The sequence below is a fragment of the Podarcis melisellensis genome, assembly GCF_964234715.1.
Source record: "Podarcis melisellensis genome assembly, chromosome: 14".
NCBI classification, from domain to species: domain Eukaryota; kingdom Metazoa; phylum Chordata; class Lepidosauria; order Squamata; family Lacertidae; genus Podarcis; species Podarcis melisellensis.
Window position 1 is genome coordinate 49589291 of NC_138546.1, and position 11596 is coordinate 49600886.

The window sequence follows — 11596 nt, forward strand, 5'->3', positions numbered from 1 at the left end:
ATCAGCTACACAGATTTGATAATCTCAAGATCGGGGCAGTTAAGCGGAGATCGCAGAATCCGAAAGTCTGCATGAAGCCTGTCGAAAGGGCTTGCTCACAAAAGGTTCCTTTTATGTGCTCCTGATTGCTCGTACCTTTGAGTTGAATGTGTGACTCGATTCCCGAGGAAAGCACTGCTCTCTGGAGGAGAGTCAGAGATGTCACAGGAAGACATCGCGCGACGTGGCAATCCTCCAGCATGTACATGTGAACCTCCTCCCACCCCAAGTCATCCGCGCATGGCCAGGGCTGGACGCAGAGGGCGACGGGCTAACAGCCACTCGTCATCAGGAGGTGAGAACCAGGACGATCCCAAACAAGTAAAAAGTAAACTCTAGTCGGAATCACCTTCACCCCACGTGTCCCATTCCTGAAATAAAAGTACCTGCTCTGTCCACTGCGCGGTGTCTTTCCTCCTCACCCTTAACCCACGCAGGGATCGCCCAGGTACAGAAAGAAAGAGTTGTCAAACCGAATGCCCTTAGACAATCAAGACAAGATTATACACGTGCATATACATACCTTTCTTTCTGTAAGTGGCCTTTAAGACTGACAAATACGCGCGCCCACTTCCCGGGCGGAAAGGCTGCAATTATTATTTCTAAGAAAAGTAGAAGAGCAAATGTTTTTCCTCTTGGCTTGAATGTATCTATGTGAGGCTTTTTTCTTCACCTATTTGTTTGTAAGTCGTTTTGGGTTGCTTTGAGCAAGATAAAAAGACTAACAAATTCAATAAATAATGTTTTCTCCCGTCTCTGGAGTGTGATAAACGAGCCATGTGGCTGGTTTTAGGGATGGTGGGTGGACACGACTAGTCTCAAGCTCCACTACTCAGGGGTCCTCACGCAGCACCAGCTTCCCTGTGTGTGGACTAAGGCTGTGCGTGCTGGTGGGTTGAGTTGCTTCCGCTTATCTCCTAGATGCCAAGCCATATCTTGGCGCAAGAGGCTGGCACCTACTCCTTGCCCTCCGGTCCCAATCCACGTCCTGCCGGGGGAGCTGCCTTACAGAAATTCACCTGTCTGGATAAATTATAAAAGTCAAGCAAGTGAATGAATGCGTTGCTCCGAGCTCGCTTTATTGGGGGGACGGGGGGGACGGACGGGGATGGAGGTAAACCGCCTGGCCTAGTATAGTGGATGTTGTCCTAGGATTAGGAAATCCCAGTAACGCAGAGCGATCCTAATCAAAGCAAATCCCGCTTTCCTTAAAGCGGAGCCGACCCCTTTAGCTTAGTGCATTTAGATGGGAGTCTTACTTTTACGGAAGGGCGCCTCGGACGGCAGGCGTGAACCCGGCCGGGACAGCCTGGAGAGTCACCATCAAACTGGGCAGTTTCTGTTTAATAAAACTACCTGCGTGGTGGGTTTCGATTGCTCCTCTGGAGAGGGAAAGAACTGGTAGCCGGGAACCAGACCTTTCTCTGTCGCCAGGGAGACCTTAGATTACGTCCCTGTTAGCTCCAGAACGCGCTGCATCCACCCATCCCCTGCTCCTTCCTCACTGCTCAAACTGCATCTCTGACTGGGCACTGAAATCCCAATGTTAAAACGAGGGTCACCCCCTCTCTTTTCCACCCTCACCGCTTTGCTTGAGTTTTCCAAACACAGTTTTGGGGAAGTGGGATTTCCCTCATTGGTCAATCTTAGCAGGGGTCGTTGGGAACAGGAAAGTGGCCCTTCTAGAGAACCCCCGGGGTCTTGCCCACAGTTTTATTCTGGGACGCAGCGGATGGTCCGTGGAGAACGAGGGGTTGTGTGCGTGATACCATATTTTTTAAACAGATGTAGTCTTTCCAAAATCCACCCTTGGTCTCTCTCTCTCTCTCTCTCTCTCTCTCTCTCTCTCTCTCTCTCTCTCTCTCTCTCTCTCTCTCTCTCTCTCTCTCTCTCTCTCTCTCTCTCTCTCTCTCTCTCTCTCTCCCTCCCTCCCTCTCTCCCTCCCGCTCTTTGTAGGAAATATTGCGAATGCCACCTTAGCCCCCGAGGAGGGATTAACTCGCCTTTTTCTCCCAGCTTCTAACTCTGGTGTTAAGGCAGAAGCAGATCGACTATATAATGTGGGCAGTGTTTGGTCATTTGTTCAAGGCGAACAAAGGTTGCGCCTAAGCCAAACTGCATTGCACTTGTGAACCGGGTCCCCCAATCTGAAGTATCTTTTACAGCAGGGGGAAAGAGAACAATTTCGTGTATGTCTAAAAAGGCTCGAACAAAGCCACTTTCCCGAGCATCTCAAAGTGAAGTAGTGAGGCGTGACATTCCCAGGGTGAAAGCGGACAAAGGCGGGGTCAGGGGGAAGAAAAAAGAGAATCAAACAGGCACTTTCACATGTCTGCCCTCAACTGCTGCACCTCTCCATAATAGGAAACAAATGTTGTAAAAAGGAGGATGGCGCCCATTCATTCAAAATAGCAAATGATAGCTAAACAGCATTGTCAAAACTGAAGCAACTTCGGTGGGGTCCCACCCAGAAAAAAGGTTTTGTGTGGTGGTTAATGGATGGGTGGACGAAACTCTTTCGCTCGCCTTAAGATAAATATCTCATTAGACACACACACATATGCATAGATACACACTGGTTGTTAAAAGTGCCTTGTCCTCTCATTCCAACACCCCTTTCGAATCTCTCTCTCTCTCTCTCTCTCTCTCTCTCTCTCTCTCTCTCTCTCTCTCTCTCTCTCTCTCTCTCTCTCTCTCTCTCTCTCTCTCTCTCTCTCTCCTTGGCTTTAAAATTTCTCCCACATCTTCTGCTATTGGAAGTGCGAAACTGAAATGCGTTTGGGCCCGTTAGAAAAAAATACTGCCAACACAGGTGCTAGATACGTTTACTCGGAAGTAAGTCCCATCTTGTTCAACAGGAGTGGTTGCCAGGGAAGGGAAGTAGGCACGGGTCAGTAGCGGTGCAGATTCTGATCCTGTGCGCGTCTTGAGAGCCAATCCCTCTCAAGGCGATGGGTCTACTCATAGGTAAGATGAGACCGGGGGATAGCGTTAAACGCTCCTGTTTTCCGGCTCAGAAATAAATAGTCGGCATCTATCGAAGAACAGATCAGATCAGTCTGCTTCTTGATTCAGCAATTAGCCTTTACAGCGCATGCACGGGGGACGAAATTGTAATTACTGTGCATCATGTTCCGAAGCACCGAGAATGATACACTCACCCGGGAAAAACCCTCAAACGCGGATTATTTCTGAACCGTTGGAACTCTCAGAAAGTAACGGGGGGGGGGACTTTTTAAAAACTATGCTTGTTTATTTTAAATGCATATCTTTCCTGAGAGTCCCTGTAGTCCCAGCCCCTCGCTCATAAAACAAGATTAAAACCGCATTTTAACACACACACACACACACACACACACACACACACGAAGATGCATAAATGCTAAATTTGGCATGTATGGGAGTGATGAGAGGCAGGGTTCAAAGCTTTGATTGTTGTGAGCTTCGTGGTTTCTTCAGCTTCTTCCTCCCGCCCCCTTCCACTGGGTTGCCACCTACAGAGCTGACATTTTAAAGACCTAAAAGTGATCACCAAACCCCCTGCATACACCCCCGCACCAAATTCTCCCCTTAATTTCCGGCACTTAAAAAAAAATAGGTCACTTTGCATCTCTATGGCTAGAAAGCGATTCCTCTGCCTTTGCCAGTGAATTCCCACTCGTGACTGTCTCTCACACATGCACACAGGGCACAAATCCCGCAAGAACGGAAGCTCCCCTGTGGCTATGGAGAGGATCTGTGCAAGAGCAGAAAAGCAAGCGGTCCCACTGACACACACACAAATATTTTCTGGTTCTAAGATAGCAGCGGGTTTAAGAAAACACAATGATAATAACTGAACTGAATCAGTTCAACATGACAGCATCTTGTTTGGTGTGTGGGTGTGTTCCTGATCTACAACCAGTTTCCACTGCAGCTCTTCGTTTTAAATCAACTGGTTCTGACAATTTTTAAATAAACCTAATTTAGGAGAAAATTAAGGATACAACTTTATTTGAGTAGTAGATTAACCCAAGGATTTTTTTTTTAAACCCCTTCTGACTCATTTAAGGACATTTAAGTCAAATACAACCCTTGGTGGTTACACTGTAAAGGTTCAAACTGTGCAATAGCATTTTAATTTTTTATTCTTTTCTCAAGATTTATATCCAGCTTGATTGTAATCAGAACTTAAAGTGGTTTGCAAAAAGAATTAAACAATGAAATTTTTAGTAAGAACACGCAGTTAACAACACTATTTAAAACACTAAAAAATAATTAAAATCAACAATTAAAACACAAGTCAGCATTCTACATATCTGGGGAGACTTCCCTGAACAAAAATGCTTTTAGCAGGCTCTGAAAAGACTACACTGAAGGTGCCTGCCTGATGTCCATCTGCAGGGAGTTCCAAAGTATGGGTGCTGCAACCCAAAAGGATTGGTTTTTGAAAATTGCAGAATTGACTTTTTTTTTAAAAAAAGAATCTATATAATTGCAGATTAGAGTCTCTCTCTCTCTCTCTCTCTCTCTCTCTCTCTCTCTCTCTCTCTCTCTCTCTCTCTCTCTCACACACACACACACACACACACACACACACACACAGATTCCTCTTAGGAATGAAAATGCCCAGGGCATTTTGCTGCTTGAAGTGGGAGCCCAGTGGTGCCTCCTCACACTTTAAAAGGAGGTTGGGAAACCTGGTCCCCCCCCCCCGACTTTGTTGGATTCTTCAACTCCCATCAGCTCCAGCCAGCATAGCCAGTTGTCAGGGTTGATTATTGGGGTCGTAAGAGCTTTTTCTGCTGGGGCTGATGGATATATAATTAGGAAAATAATATGGAAGACTATTGCAGTATATGATCACAGCCACAAGACTGTTATATGCACAAAGATGGAAGTACTCATTATTACCTACTATGGAAAAATGGTTATTGGAATTAGTGGATTTGGCTGCAACGTTGCTGATGGTCTGAAAATATGAAGCTGCCTTATGCCAAGGAAAACAATTGATCCATCTCATCCAGTAAAATCTATTCTGAACAGCTCTCCTGATATTTTGAAACAGACTTTTTTTTGCAACTCTGCTAGGAGGTTTTTTTTAAAATGGGAGATGCTGGGGTTTTAACTTGTTTGATGCATATGCTCTATCGCAAACTTATGGTCCCTCCTAGAGACATTGGACCCTGGACTGAGCAGGAGAACATCCTGGTGGATGGTACTAAATGGGTTCAGTTGGCTGCCCTCCATGGTACCCATCAGCCAGCACCAGAGGCAGCCACCTTGTGGTAGAGCACCTATGACCCTCCAGATGTTGTTGGACTTCAATCACTTGGGCACCATCAGCCAAGCATGTATGATGGTCAGTGATGATGGGAGTTTGAGTCCAAGGATGTCTAGAGGGTCACAAGTTCTCTATCTCTGTGGTAGAACAACTTCTGGGATTCCTTCCTCCTTCCTATCATTGTGTTCCTCTGGTTTTGTGAATGACTTCTCCTCACAGATGAAGCACAGATCTCAGCTGGGTAGAAATACACATGGCTTGTGTATTTCACATTATCATCCATGCTATCTGGAGGCAATGTAGATTTTCTAAAGACCTAATGAATAAACAAGCACAGAGTGCTGGCGGTGTAATTTACATTGTTAATGCAGATATGTGTATAATAAATATGCATTTGTGTGTCTTCAAATAAACTCTTGTTCATTCTTAACCTTCTCTCTCTCTCTCTCTCTCTCTCTTTCTCTCTCTCTGTGTGTGTGTGTGTGAGAGAGAGAGAGAGAGAGAGAGCGAGCATTTCAAGGCTGTCTTTAACAACAATGCCACTTTTTTTAGTTTCAAGAGACAAAAAAGTTGGGAGAGTCTCGGCTTCTTAAATCAACCATCCACTACCCCTGAAGCCATCTAAGAAGCACTGAAGGCTGCATACAGGATGTCACCCTGGTTCACTTCAGATCAAGAGTGTAACACCATTCCCTCTTAACACCCTTTAAACTTGATGCTCTCCAGATGTTGCTGGACTCCACAGCACCTGTCAGCCCCAGCCAGCATTGACAGTGCTCAGGGGTGACAGTGGGGTCACAGTCCAGCAACCTCTGGAGAGCCACCAGGACAAATTCATCCTGGATGGGTCTTCCCTCACTCGATGGCTGCTACCTATGATGGATGTGCTTTCCCTCCATGGCTGGAAGCAGTCATGCTTCTGAATATCACTTGCTGGAAGCCACAGGAGGAGAGAGGGCTCTTGTGCTTGAATCCTGCTTGCTGGTTTCCAAAAGGCATGTGATTGGCTACTATGAGAAGGTAAGGTAGGTAAAGGTAAAGGACCCCTGGACAGTTAAGTCCAGTCAAAGGTGATTATGGGGTGCAATGCTCGTCTCGCTTTTAGGCCCAGGGAGCCAGCATTTGTCCACAAACAGCTTTCCAGGTCATGTGGCCAGCATGACTAAACTGCTTCTGGCACAACAGAACATGGTGACAGAAGCTAGAGCGCACAGAAACGCCATTTACCTTCCCGCCGCAGCGGTACCTATTTATCTACTTGCACTGGTGTGCTTTCAAACTGCTAGGTTGGCAGCAGCTGGGACAGAGCAACAGGAGCTCATCACTGTCAAGTGGATTTGAACTGCTGACCTTCCGATCGGCAAGCCCAAGAGGCTCAGTGGTTTAGACTACAGCGCCACCCGCTCCCCTAGCTACTGTGAGAACAGGATGTTGGGATACATGGACCATTGGCCTGATTCAACGGGCTCTTCTTATGTACTTAAGCTCTTAATAACACCACCCATTTCTCAATGTGTGGGTACATCTTCCAGTAATGATGGTGTCCATGTGTGAGTGAGGAACTGTCATGATTCCTCCTTCAGGGGATGAAGCCAGGCATTCAGAGTGGGAGTGGGGATTGTTTACCAGGCAATCCCAGATATCCATAGTACACAGGAAGCACTTGTGCAAGAATACTTTTCCACCCTGAGGTTTGTTGTGTGCATACACACACACACACACACACACACACACACACTGTATATATATAATTTAGTATGGAAGAACAGTATGACCACAGATCATCAAGGACAAAATGTAGTGTATTACAGCAAAACATATGCATTGAAAAGTATCATAATCATCAGCAATAATAAAGTGTTGATAAATAAAACAAAATAAAAAGTATGCAAAAGGAGCTTCACATGCAATTGTAAATATAATGATGCCAAGCCAATAATTTGGTTTAGAAATGTAACAAAAGAGAATATTCCAAGAAAAATGTTACCATACACTATTATATAGCCCTGCATTTTCATTGACAAGAATGGGGAAAAGAAATAAGAGTACACTATTTTTTGCTTCCCTGTACTGCCTTGCAATCTGCTTTTGGGACCAATTTTGCATTTGTGTGTGGCTTTCTCTAATCATGGAAAGCTTACTAAGTATGGATTGAATCAGTCTTTCCCTCCATATATTTTGGACTACAGCTCCCATGAGCCACCCATGTGCTGGCTGAAGCTGGTTTGGATGAATGCTGTGGTTTAATTTTATTTGAGGCCATGAAGAAGCACCAAATGTGCTCAGTGCGAAATTCAGCTCTCTGAGAAATTTCAAGTTTGATGACTTCAAAAAAAGAAAACAAGTTTCCTGCCCTCAGCATTACAAATGAGCAATACCTGCTAAGATCTCAGAAGCAGAAGAGCTGGCAGAAACAGATGCCCAGCAGAGGTGGCAGAAAGAGGCTTCATCCTGTTTCACAGTTCCTTCCCCCTTCCCACATGATGAGCAAAACTGGGATAAGTTATGCAAACTAGTCAGAATAGCTGCATATAAATTAGGCTACCTAAGAGAAGCGGTTCAAATTTACACAATTTATTTAGGGTGCATAATCTAGCCTTGGAGAGTTTTGGTTGCCTAGTCACAGAAGTGTACATCTTTCAGTGTGCATGGTGTTTGCTTGTCCTTTTAAAAAAGAGCACCTAGTTTGTTACTGTCTTATCAAATGAATTTTATTCTAATGAGTACACGTGTAAGCCAATCTGGGTTCATTTATGATGAGTAAACTTAGCAAGCAGAATATTTTACTAGTTATCCCTCTCTCCTTTCAGCTCTGACAAAGCGATTTTCCTCAAATATTTCTGTAGAGGGCATCCCTGACCAGATTTCCTCCAAATTTAGCACAGTCAAATTCTGGAGTCCTTAGCATATGTGTTAGAAATCTAGCCTGTAATGCAGCAGCAGCAGGAAGATGAACAAGTCAGACCTGGAGGCTCTTGCAATCTTTGAATGAACTCAGAATGCTCTTTTGGTTTCTGGAAAGTATTCCAGTCCAGACACGTGCCTTTCATTCCCTGATTTGAGTGATGGGCTTTCCCACCCCTGTTTTTAAACAAACCTTCCCTCACTCGATGGCAAACATCTCACAGCTTCAACATGCTGGTTCTGGCATATATTATTTTAATTAAGTCAATGGCGATCTTCCCTTCCTGGGAGATCCATTCCATGCTGCAATTAGGAACGTATTGGTGCTAGCACATATGAATATTCAGGAGAGTGTCAATTAATTAGCAGACAGTGGAATCTCATTACGATGCTCAAAACCCTTTTAGTGCTAAGCGGAATTAAAGGGGCATTTGGCAATGCGCTGGATTAGGGAATATTTTACTGTGCACTCATTTAACTTCATTATCGTTGCACTTACACTACCCTCTGATTTTTATTAATTAAATTGCTCATTAATTTGTCCAGAAAGAAGAGATAAAAGTTTTATGATGCCACAGCACTCGTGCTGGGATCGTTTTCAAAAGTGTACTTCTGCCTCACTCTGTTGGCCCAAGGAAGGTAATTTGCCATGCTTAGTAAGGAACTGAACATACAGTCCTTCACATGAATCTATTTGTGGAGTACCCTCATTCATAAACACTCTTTCTTAAGCTCTCCAGAAAAAAGTCTAAACCGAGATCTGGGTCCCTCAATGTGGTACCCCCGGGCACAGAGGAGGCTCCACATCTTTGCTTAAACGTTTTGCTGAAATGTTTCACAACTTGTGTGTAATCTTTGACATTTGCTGTGGCAATAATCAAATAATCAACGAAGGCAAGGTAAGAAAATTGTCCATTATTACACTTGGTGTACAAACATTTGTCGGCATGGCCTTGTTTGTACTCAAGCTGTGTTGATATTTTATGTAGCTTCTGATTCCAGGCCCTAGCAGCCTGTTTCAGTCCATAAAGTCCTTTTTGTAGTTTGCAAACTAAATGACTCTCATGCATTCTTACACGGCTGTATCGGACAGTTGGATCAAAAACTTCATCATAGTCTTTGCAATATCGGTGACTGAAACCTTGAACCACAAGTCTGGCTTTGTAGCACTGCACTTTGCCTTCTATCCCTTGTTTAATTTAAAAAACCCCACTTACTTCCTATCACCTTCTTCCCAGGAGGTAGATTAGTAAGAATCCAGATGTTGTTTTGATACAATGCATCCCTCTCCTCCTCTGCAACCTCCCTCCCTAGACAGGCTTCTGTAGCTGGTGCCTCCTCTCTCTCCTCCCATGTGGAAGGTTCTCGAAGTAACGCTGCTGCTGTGAAGAAGGACAGCTGTAATGATGGAACACCTCTACTGGTTCTGGAAATGCATCAGCTTCCTCCTCTTCCTCCAGCGCAGGCATGTCCGCATAAAGCTGCTCCAATTCATCTCTGGTGCTGCTGCTAGGAGTCTGGTCCTCTGTCATCTTCTTGTGCATCACCTGTAGAGGGGGCTATGACACTGGAAGGCAGATCTGGACATTGAAAAGTTAGTGAGGGGTAGTGTATAAGGTCATTGTCTTCTTCTGATTTATCAGAAAAGTCCACAACACTATTCCTTGTGCCAACTCTGTTGTGCTCATCAAAATAAACTACATGTCTTGTGCTGCTTTTTCCTGTTCCAGGTCCATAACTTTGTAACCTTTTCCTCCAGTGGCATATCCCACAAAGATACCTGCTTGCACTCTGAAGTCAAGCTTGTGTCTATGTTCTCTGGGAATGTGGCTGAAGCCTAGGCTTCCAAATACATGAATGTGTGACAGATTGGGAGTTCTCCCATGCCAAAGCTCAAGAGGTGTGTGTTGGCAGTCTGTTCTGGAGATCCACTGCAGTTGTTTCTGCGTCTCTCCACATGCGTTGAGGTAGAGAAGCATCTGTTAACATGCACCTTGTCATCTCCATGATGGATCTGAACTTTCTTTTCAGCTACTTAGTTCTGTGGTGGGATATAAGGAACAGTGGTTACATGTTCAATCCCCTCTTTTTCTACAAGGGATTACAAGTCGCGAGAGCAAAAACTCACCCCCATTATCCATCTTCAGGAGAGCTGGTGCTCTCTGCAATTTGTTCTTCACCATGGCAAGGTATTTCTGGAACATTTCCAGTGTTTGACTCTTTTCCTTGAGAAAATATGCTACACAAAATGGCATCAAGTAATATCAGTATGTAATTATTCTCCAATGAGGGAACAAACATTAGACCATGTAAGCACTGCAGACTATGTCAAGCACTTTGGTGCTTCTTTGTTCAGTGTGAGGAAAAAAGGAAGGTTCAACACCTTCTCAGAGACACAACTTACATGTTTTGTTGATGCTGAGGTGTTCTGTGTTGGAAGCGCATTATCAATGGGTCCCATATGAGGAATGTTTGCGTCCCTGTGGAAATCAGGAATTTGAAACTGTGGGTCACATCTTTTTCAAATATGATCTTTGTAGAGAGGAGCATAACAGGCTATTTTGCCCCATTATGAGGAAACACCTCAAAGGACATCTGGAATCTGGAATAGTTCATGGCTGATGCAAACAATTTAATAACAGAGCTAGTGGCCAGGTTCCTCTTCTCTGCTCAAAGGACTAATAAGTTGATACTTTCACTCTCCTGGCAGTTTGGATCTCATGTTTTTATCCTTTGTATCACACTGTATTTTAAATATGTGTATGTTTTTGGAGGCGGCCCGGCACCACAGCTTCCGGAAAAGGAAGACAAATTAGATACCCAACTGTGATACCCAAGAAGTAGACCGGGATGTCTCTACAGCTTCTTAGCTGGAATATAAATGGCGGGAATTCTCCAGAAAAACGCAGAAAAGTATTTCATATTTTGAAAAAAGAACAATTGGACATTATTTGCCTGCAAGAAACACATGTGACAAGACTCCATAGAAAAGTGCTAATTAATAAAAGGTTAGGCCAAGAATTTATTTCATCGGATAAAGTTAAGAAAAGAGGAGTGGTGATCTATGCAAAGGAGAACTTGTCCCCAAAATTTGTATTTAAAGACGAACAGGGCAGAATTTTGGCAATTGAAATCCAGACACAAGGAGAAAAGTTTTTAATTCTAGGAATCTACGCCCCAAATGATGGAAAATCGGAATTTTTTAAGAAGCTGCATGAGATTATGCTGGACTATTTGGACTATAACAACATTATCATGCTGGGAGATATGAACGGTGTCGCCTCAGTGAATATGGATAAGTCACAAAGTGCTAATATAACGAAAGATGGCAGACTTCCAAAAACCTTTTTTGAAATGACTGACAATTTGGATTTGATCGACATATGGAGG